A 10830-nucleotide genomic window follows, 5' to 3' on the forward strand; every position below is an offset into this window, starting at 1 on the left:
TCTCCCTTATCAGTGGACTTGGAAAGGGGCAGGGAAGAGATGAGGGTGGGAGGGTGCGATTGGGAAGGAAACAGGGAGTGGGATACAGCAGAGAAACAAAGTTAACAAACTGTAACTAATATTAAAAAAATAAAAATTAAAAAAAGAAAAGGAAATAATCCATTTTCAATAAAGGGAGATTTCACAACCCCCCCCCCAAAAAAAAAAACCCTTGGTGTGAACCTAACCAAGCAAGTCAAATACTTGTATGAAAAAAAATTCTTGTATGAAAAAAATTTCCAGTCTCTGAAGAAAGAATTAGAAGAAGATATCAGAGGATGGAAAGTTCTCCCATGCTCATGGCTTGGCAGGATTAATATAGCAAAAATAGCTATTTTACCAAAAGCAATCTACAGATTCAATGCAATTCCCATCAAATTACCAACACAATTCTTTACAGACTTTGGAAGAAAAATTCTCACCTTCCTATGGAACAACAAGAAACCCAGAATTGCTAAAACAATTCTATACAGTAAAAGATCTTCTGGAGGTATCTCCATCCCTGATCTCAAGCTGTACTATAGAGCAACAATACTAAAAACTGCATGGTACTGGCATAGAAACAGACTGGTGGATCAATGGAATCAAATAGAAGACCCTGACATAAATCCACACATTTATGGACACCTGATTTTTGACCAAGATGCCAAATCCATTCAATGGAAAAAGACAGCATCTTCAACAAATGGTGCTGGTCTAACTGGATGTCTACATGTAGAAAAATGCAAATAGATCCATACTTATCACCCTGCACAAAACTAAAGTCCTAGTGGATCAAAGACCTCAACATAAAACCAAACATACTAAACCGCTTAGAAGAAAAAGTGGTGAAGAGCCTTGAACCCATTGGTACAGGAGACAACTTCCTGAACAGAACACCAACAGCACAGGCTTTAAGAGCAACAATCAATAAATGGGAACTCATGAAACTGAAAAGCTTCTGTAAATCAAAGGACATTGTCGTAAGGACAAAACGACAGCCTACATACTGGGAAAGGTTCTTCACCAACCCTATATCTGACAGAGGACTAATATCCAGTATATATAAAGAACTAAAGAAGTAAAACAGTAAAAAATCAAGTAATCCCATTAAAAAATGGAGTACAGAGCTAAACAGAATTCTCAATAGAGGAATATCGAATGACAGAGACACACTTAAAGAAATGCTCAACCTCATTAGCCATCAGGGAAATGCAAATCAAAATGACCCTAAGATTTTACCTTACACCCATCAGAATGGCTAAGATCAAAAACTCAAGAGAGAACACATGCTGGAGAGGTTGTGGAGAAAGGGGAACCCACCTCCATTGCTGGTGGGAATGTAAACTTGTTCAACCATTCTGGAAATCAATCTGGCGCTTTCTCAGACAACTAGGAATAGTGCTTCCTCAAGATCCAGCTCTACCACTCCTAGGCATATACCCAAAAGAGTCTCAAGTACACAATAAGGACATTAACTCAACCATGTTTTTAACAGCCTTATTTGTAATAGCCAGAAGCTGGAAACAGCCCAGATGCCCCTCAGTGGAGGAATGGATGCACAAATTGTGGTATATCTACACAATAGAATATTATTCAGCAATAAAAAAACAAGGAAATCATGAAATTTGCAGGTAAATGGTGGGATATTGAAAAGATCATCCTGAGTGAGCTATCCCAGAAGCAGAAAGACACACATGATATATACTCACTTATATAGACATGTACTATGGGATAAACCTACTAAAACGTGTACACCTAAAGAAACTAATCAAGAGGGAGGATTCTTGCTAAAATGCTCAATTCCTATCCAGAAAGGCAAAGAAGATGGACATCAGAAGGAGAAAAGAGGGAACAAGTCAGGAGCCTGACACAGAGGACCTCTGAAAGGCTCTGCCCTGCAGACTATCAATGCAGATGCTGAGACTTATGGGCAACTTTTGGGCAGAGTGCAGGGAATCTTATGAAAGAAGTGGGAAACAGTAAGATCTGGAGAGGACAGGAACTCCACAAGGAGAGCAACAGAACCAAAAAATCTGAGCACAGGGGTCTTTCCTGAGACTGATACTCCAACCAAGGATCATTCATGGAGATAACCTAAGACCCCTGCACAGATGTAGGCCATGGCAGTTCAGTATCCATGTAGGTTCCATTGTAATAGGAACAGGGACTGTCTCTGACATGAACTGATTGGCCTGCTCTTTAATTACCTCCCCCTCAGGGGGAAGCAGCATTACCAGGCCACAGAAGAAGACAATGCAGCCATTCCTGATGAGACCTAATTGACTAGGATCAGAAGGAAGGAAAAGAAGTCCTCCCCTATCAGTGGACTTGGGGAAGGGCATGCATGCAGAGGGTGGAGGAAGGGAGGGAATGGAACAGGAGGAGAGAGGGAGCCACAGGAGGGATACAAGTGAATAAATTGTAATTAATAACCCCCCCCCAAAAAAAAGAAGTAGGCTCCTGTCCTGTTCCCTGTGTTCTCCCTCTTCCTAGGTCTATTCTGTTTGCCTTTGTGAATGAGGATTGAACATCTTACCTAGGGTCTTCCTTCTAGCTTAGCTTCTTTAGGTGTACAGATTTTAGTATGTTTATTCTATATTATATGTCTGATATCCTCTTTTAACAAAAAGGGGGAACTGTAGAGAGCTGCGTAATGCCGCGCCTTAAAGATGGAGCTGGTTTCTGCCTTCCACCTTCCCGATGGTGAGTGCTCTCTGTCACAAACAACTCCATATTTGGCTAAGGCTGAGGATCTGGCTTGCTTCTGTGTATGTGGACCTATCTGCATTGCCCACGTGGCACGCTGGGGTTGGCTACCCAGAGGCTATTTAAGCTGTGGTCTGGCTTTCCCCAGGGTCAGAAGATTGTTCAAGGTTCCTGAATAAACTGCATTGAAAAAAAAAAAGATATCCACTTTTAAATGAGTATATGCCTTGTGTGTCTTTCTCCTTCTGGCATACCTCACTCAGGATGATCTTTTCTAGTTCCATCCATTTGCCTGCCAAATTCATGATTTCCTTGTGTTAAATAGCTGAGTAGTATTCCGTTGTGTAAATGTACCACAATTTTTGTATCCGTTCCTGAATTGAGGGACATCTGGGTTGTTTCCAGATTCTGGCTGTTATGAATAACTCTGCTATGAACACAGCAGGGTATTGAAGCAGATGCTGAGACTAAAAGCCAAACTTTGGGCAGAGTGAAGGGAATCTTATTAAAGAAGAGAGAGATAGAAAGACCTAGAGAGAACAAGAGCTCCATAAGGAGACAAACAGAACCAAAATATCTGGGCCCAGGAGTCTTTTCTGAAACTGATGCTCCAACCAATGACCATGCATGCAGATAACCTAGAACCCCTGAAAATATACAGCCCTTGGCAGCTTAGTCTCCAAGTAGGTTTTCTAGTAAGAGGAACAGGGACTGTCTCTAACATGAACTCAGTGATTGGCCCTTTGATCACCTTTCCCTGAGGGGTATGGGGGCAGCCTTACCAGGACACAGAAGAAGACAGTTCAGCCAGCCCTGATAAGACCTGATAGTCTAGGGTCTGATGGAAGGGGAGGATGATCTCCCTATCAGTGGACTGGTGGAGGTGCATGGGAGGAGAAGAGGGAGGGAGGGTAGGATTGGGATGGGATAAGGGAGGGGGCTACATCTAGGATACAAAATGAATAAAGTTTAATAAATAAAAAATAAATAAGGAAAACAGGAAAAAAATCATATGCTGTATTTTAATTGCTTATATCTCATGTATTATCTGATTATCAGCACTTAACCGCACAATTGTAGTTTCTTCTCTATTTTCTAATAGTCTCCTTCTAGATTCATATCATGAACTTTTAAAAAATTTTAGAGTCTAATAGAGGTGTCTTAGGCCTTGTCTTTTTTTTTTTTTTTTTTTTTTTTTTTTTTTGATAGTCTATGTCTCCTTTGGGAAGCACTGTCAGCCCAAGTCGTATAACTTAATTATATATAAAATATATATGTATAACTACTTGTAACTACTTGTGTGTGCATAAGCTTATCTATTATATATAATTGTTTATATTTTAGGTAAATAAAAAAAACGATATGATTTCTTTAGGATTTATCAAGCATCCTAAGTGTTATCTGTTCCTCCTTCCTTCCTCTCTCTACTTCTTTATTCACCTCCCCAATTAGAGCCACCCTTCCTTTTTTTTTTCACACTTGATGATATCTATGTCCTATTTTTTTTCTTCTTTGTAATACCCTTCTCCATTGTTCCTTTGTACCTTTCTGGTTTTCATGGTTTTCCTAGCTTATATATTTTCACCTGAAGATTAGAAGCAAGACACCACAGAGGAATGAAAACATGTGGTGATATCTGCCTTTTTGGATCTGGTTCACCTCACTCAATATAATATTTTCTTGTTAGAAGCATTTACTTGTACATTTCTTTTTTTAGTTTAATTTTAATTATTATTATTATTTATTATAATTTATTCACTTTGTATCCAAGCTGTAGCCCCCTCCCACTTCTCCTCCCAGCCCACCCTCCCTCTTTCTTTCCCCCCTCTATGTTCCTCCCTTAGTCCACAGGTAGGGACTCCCTTACTATTTGACCCTAGCTTATCACATCTCATCAGGACTGTCTAGATCCTCTTTCTTTGTGGCCCAGTGGCATAGTTAGGCCACCTTTACAGAGGGAGGTGATCAAAGAGTCGGCCATTGAGTCCATGTCAGAGACAGCACCTGCTCCCCTTACTAAGGAACCCACATGGAGACCTGAGTTGCCTATGGAGCAGGGGATCCAGGTCTTGATTTGATTTTTTTTTCAGTTGAGTAGTATTCTATAGTTTTTCCAGTTGAATAGGCTTCTCTAGTGTACACAGAGTACATTTTCATTATCCACTAATAAGTGAAGAACATTTAGGTTGTGTCCATGTGGTAGCTATTGCAAATAAAGAGGCAATAAACATAGACAAGCAAGTGTCTGTGGAGTAGGGTGTGGACTCCTTTGGTCATCGTGTGATGGGCCATATAGTAAACCTATTTTCAGCTTTTTGATAGTTCTCCACACATATTTGCAGAGTGACTATACCAGTTTGTGTTGCCACCAGCAGTGAATGAGGTGAGGCTTCTTTTTTTCCTGTATTCTTGCTGACATTTGTTGTCAATTGCATTGTTGATCTTCGCCATTCTGACTGGGATGAGATGACAAATGAATAGGATAAATGTACAACACAATTCCTGCAGCTCAGGCTCAGGGAACATCTTGCAAGAAGAGGCAGAAGCATTGTAAAAGCCAGAGGATATGGAAGAGGACCGTGACACTGTGTCTCGTAGAAGTGACAGTGAAGCTATCTATCCCTATGATACCTCAACAATGTGGCTGTCTCAACAAGGCCTGAACAGTGAATAACATTAGGCATTCAAACATGGAAGTGGGAAATCTCATGGGATTTTTCCTCTAGACAAAGAAAAACAGGTAACTAACTAATGACTACTGAGAGAGAGAGAGAGAGAGAGAGAATTAGTCTCTCCCAAGATGAGACCACTAAAGGTAACACTGAAACCACATAAACAAGCAACAAAATGGAACTAAATAGATATTGTTTACATATTTAAGCATTTATATATTTACAAAACAAAAATATTCCAAAGAAAAGAGGTTTTTCATTTGAGAAGACGTATGAGGGGTATGGAAAGGGATGAAGGTAGGTAAGGGAAGGGGGAAGTCATGACATTATATTTTAATTAAAATTAAAAATGATTCTATCTGTGTGAGGTGTGAGAAAGCATGTGATATTTGCTGTGGTGGCTGTCATTGTTAACTTGATTGAACTGATTAAACCCCTAGGACATTGATGAATCACACCTGTAAGTGTTAGCTGTAAGTATCTTTCTAAAGAGTTTAAAGGAGGGAAGAGTCCCATCCTATGAGCTGGAGTCCTGATTAAACAAAAATGGTAAAAAAAAAAAAAAAGAAATGAAAAGAAAAGAAAAAGAAATCCAGCTAATTTCTAACATCGCCTTCCTCGGCTTCCTTGTTACTACCATGGATCAAACTGCTCCCACTATAGTGTATTCCATGCCTTGATGGATCTGCTTCTGAACTATGAGTCAATAGTGACCTTACCTTTCTTAAGTGTTTTTTGTTTGTTGGTTTGTTTTTGTCAGGCATGTGGTCAGATGACAATGAAAGTACCTAAAATACTTGCCTTTTTGAGACTAACTTATTTAATATGGTGACCTCTGGCTCTATCTATTTTTCTATGGGTGGTTTGTTTCTTCTTCGACATTTTTTCTGAGTATGAAAGACCCGCATCTATTCTGCAAATTTCCCATGTTCACAAGCAAAGTTTCATTTGTTTTCCTTACAGTTTATTTTTTCCAAGATGAGAAGCCTGCAGTTGAGAGAGGTACAAGGGAGTACAGAGTCTTTGTCCTAATCACTCCTTATACACACTGCTGCTTCTAAGTCCTTCACAGTAAGTGAGAACAGAAGAAGAAAGTGGACGTGAATGATGAAACATTATTCAGTGATGAGGTCATATTTTTCTCACTGACATGACAAAACACCCAGCAAAGGCAACTTAAATAATGAAGGTATTTTTTATTTCAGCTCACAGTCTGAGGTCATTGTGGTCAGGAAGATAAGGCAGTAGGAACATGAAGTGACTTGTCACAATGTGTCTACAGTTGGGATGCAGAGAGATGAATGTTCAGGTCACTCTCTCCCTTTTATTCAGTCAGGGGCCTCAGTCCCATTGGATAATGCTACTCCCTTTGCAGTTAATCTTCACTGGTACCTACTTTATACAGCCATCTTTAGTTGTTTTTACAAAGTGGTTTTTAGATCCTGTTTAGGTGAGTGTGTAGATTGGCCACCATAGCACTCTCTGTGAGCAGACATTCCAAAGCCTGCTCTTTCTATCCTGGGTCACTCTTAGTTGATACCTTTGGGGAACTGTAAGGCTGCATTACTCCCTGATTCATGTCTTTATTACCCACTTCCTGATATAAGCCCGGTACCATAGCAGCTAGAGTTCTCTGTTGAAATCATGTAAGATGACCCAGACCTGGCCCTTCTGTACAGCACTAATTTAACCTATGTGGTAAATTTGGCCCCACTGGCATGTAATGTTCTGGAAATATAGACACTTCACTGCATTCCCTCTCTCTTCAGTCTACTATGGTCACTTCTTTCTTTCTTACCTTTGGGCTTATCATGTGCTAGGCTTTGTACCTTTCAGTAAAGATTATATGTGAACCCCTCTGAAGTGTTTCCTTGGAGGCTCTTTCATTTGGCTTGAGGTAGCGTTGGGGATGAGAGAAAATGCCCAGCCTACATCACCTCTATAACTCTCTGCAAAGTATTCTCAGCTCAGCAGGCTTGGCCCATTCATCTCTGGATAGATGTGCAGGGAGGTGAGTGGTGAGGATGTGGTTGCATAACTAACTTTGGACCAACTCTACAAACCACACACAGGTGCTTCAGCATATCTCTTTGGCATATTTTACAACCTTTCTCCTCAGGTTTAGGGCTTTAGTTAAATCTGACAACAAGAAATTTTCTACCTAGTATATATACTCTTATGCATGCCATGTTATTTTCTTGAGTCATTCTTTATCTAATACTGAAAGAAGCTGAAGCTTGACTATTGATCTGTGTTATAATCACTACAGTATACACTGAATTCCCAAATTTCAGCTGTCTGTACTATTTAACAGTGATGTTTCCCTTTTTCTCTTCTTCTCCCTCCTTTCCCATCCTCCCTTCTTCCCTATCCCTCCACTATGTAAGTAGGTATAAATATGAACATTGGGGAAAATAGTGGCAAATTCGGGGTTATCTAGAGAAACAGAACTTAGTCCCATAATTGGTTCATGCAATTGTGGGACCTTCAAAGTACTCAAAGCATGCTGGAAATTGAGCTGGAAGTTGATTGTGGTCTTGAATCTAACATTTACAAGCTGAGCCAGCTGACTGAAAACTCAGGTAGGACATCTGTGTTACAGAGTGAAGACAATATTTCTTTTGCAAAGCTTCAGTTTTTCTCTTAAGTCCTTCTGTCAATAGGCTAACTCCTAACCCTATCATGAAGGATTTACTTAAATTCACTGACTGTAAATGCTGGTCACTCTTAAAAATACCTCCAATGCAACACCTAGATTAGTGTTGATCCATTGAGCACAACAGCCTGGCTAGACTGAGAGGAGTAATAGCCATAGCTAGGAAGCCTGATGGACCTTTCTTTTTTGTTAATTTTTTTCTCAACAATGTAAAAGACCAAGGCTTTGTATATCATTCCAAGCACTCATGTCTCATCGTTTTTTTTTTTTTTTTGGACAAAGTGACCTCAGACTACTAAGCATTTGGTCATGTAGGGCTAAGGTTAATGTCTACCTTCCTGTCTAAACTGTGAGCCACTGAATTGCAGGCCTCATGACTGCTCTGCATGCTATCATTGACTGACAGGCTCCATTGATGACAACTGTAATTTGGAGGGAGGAGCTGAGGGAATAGTTGCAGTCATCCTACCCACTTTATCGAGCCAGGAACGAAGACTTAGGGCTAGAGACTAGAGAGACACAATGGATAGGTACATGACACATAATGCCTGTTTTCACCCTTACAAGCAAGTAAGGTGAGTGAAGTAAGAAAGGGTAAAGATCAACGTGGTGGGGAAGCCATTTTACTGTCTTGCATTATCACTGTATGTAAAAAGAAGTACGGAGAAGTAATGTTGAACAAACAAGGGACTGTGTCTTGATATGTTGACAAGTTGACTATTAAAATACATTTGCTTGAACTGAATTGCAAAGATGTTTCAAAAGGCTTTTGAAAACAATCTGTTTTGAAATTGAGACATCAAGGACACTGGAAAAGAAAAAAAGTATTGTATATAAGGCCAAAGTAGTTGATGGGAGGACCTGAGGGCTGTTTTGTCCTGTGTAGCGTGACAGGTCAAGAGAGTCTGAAAAACTTTCTTGCCCCTGTGTACTGTTACACAAATTCTATGATTCCTATGCATTTTTTCTTTCTTTAATCACTTACTTAGTATATCGGGTGCGCTGGATGGGGGAAAAGATGGCATGGAGTTTTCTGTAGTCCGTTTTCTTAGGGCCTTGAATTTAGCTCCAGGGTACTTTTATTTCTTCCCTGTGCCAATAGAGGGGCAGTGTTTATGGCGAATGAACTCTGTGTGACTAGAACTCAATGTAGCTACCATGAAGCCATGCTCAGTATAGTGAGTGCAAGGAAAGGAAGGGTGAGAAGAGCAAAGCTACCCATCGCTAGCCAGATGGAAATATAACAGTGGGTGCTTTCTCTGCCACTTCTCACCCAATCCATGCGTGCAAGGTGCCACATTTTTTTTTTTAAATGAGAAGTAGATTTAGTCAGGAAAAACGTAAGAAAATAATTTCAGTAATGTTCTGTCTATCTGTCTGTCTTGCTCTATCTCTCCCCCCTCCCTCCCTCCATGTGATTATGGAGAGCAAAGTTCAAGAAATTTTAGTGATTTTTTTTCCAGATTATCAACTAGAAGTTAATGGATTTGGGATTGAAACCCATTTTATTCCAAATGTTTGTGATCTTGTCTACTGTTTCCTGTCCACAATACAAGTAAACATCTTGAGAAAACAGTAATAAATTCTGCAACTTGAGAAAACTGTTGATTCTGCACTTCAAATAGCATCTTTATCCCTTGATCTATTGGTAGAATCTATATACATACATAGCCACAATTACATGCCCATAGGGCACCTTGAGAACTGTATGCACATATATTGTCGCCTGTCGTACTTAAAATTCTAAAGGATAGGGAATATAATTCATAATGTAGAAACCGAGGCTATATTCCTTGAGACACATATCAAGTAATACAGCTGAGATGGGAAGCTATGCACTTGTATACTCAAAGCTAAGTGTTGTCATTGACAAGTGGAATAGTGCCATTCATGTAACAAATAATTCCTGAGAGGTTTTCTGATATTTGCACTATAATTGGTATTATCTAAAATAATAATAAAAACCACATGTCTACATAGGGTATTTTGTCAGGCGCTGGAACTAAACACATTAGCAGGTAATTATATAATTTGGTAAAGCAATGATGGGTATTAATGTAGGACCATCAAAAGCAGCAACTGTAAGAACCGTTAATGTTCTCATCACAGCAGTCCAGTGGACAGGCTCTTACTTAGTTTTCTCCCATTACAGGGTTTGGGATTATTGAGTATTATGCCAGGAAAGGAGGCTTTGGGGGAAAGATGCCTCTTCACAGTAATATTAATCAGTGAGAAAAAGCCTAATAGGTGGAGGCAGCTGAAAGGGAGGGGGCACCAAGCAGAAAAGGAAGTGTGTGTCTTTAGATACACTAGAAAGACAAACTGTGTCATGTGGAGAAAAAAAGACCATAGATATTCAATGATACTGGGGTCTCAGAGTAAGGGGAGGCACATGGAGGATTTCATCAGAGAGGGTCTTTTTTTCTTTGTTAAAAAGTGAAATTGTTGATTTCTTGATCAATGGTTATGGACCCACATGTATATATATACTGTTTAACAGAAAAATAATGTGCACCAAGACTGTGCAGAGCAATCCACCATGCACTTGTACAATTTCATATATAACCCCTGGATCCCCTGAGTCTACAGAAAATAGGCCAAGGAGTACTCTTGATTTAGAGAATGCTACAATACAATGCACTTAGAAATGAAGGAACTCAGGATAGTCGATGGTTAGCTTTTTTCTTGAGAAACACATTGTTCCTTGTATTTGAGGTCCTTTGTTCATTTCTGCTTTTTCTCCACCTATTTTGGGAGCTGTTATGAAAAAGAAAG

This window comes from Meriones unguiculatus, chromosome 9 (genome assembly GCF_030254825.1).
Source record: "Meriones unguiculatus strain TT.TT164.6M chromosome 9, Bangor_MerUng_6.1, whole genome shotgun sequence".
NCBI lineage: Eukaryota > Metazoa > Chordata > Mammalia > Rodentia > Muridae > Meriones > Meriones unguiculatus.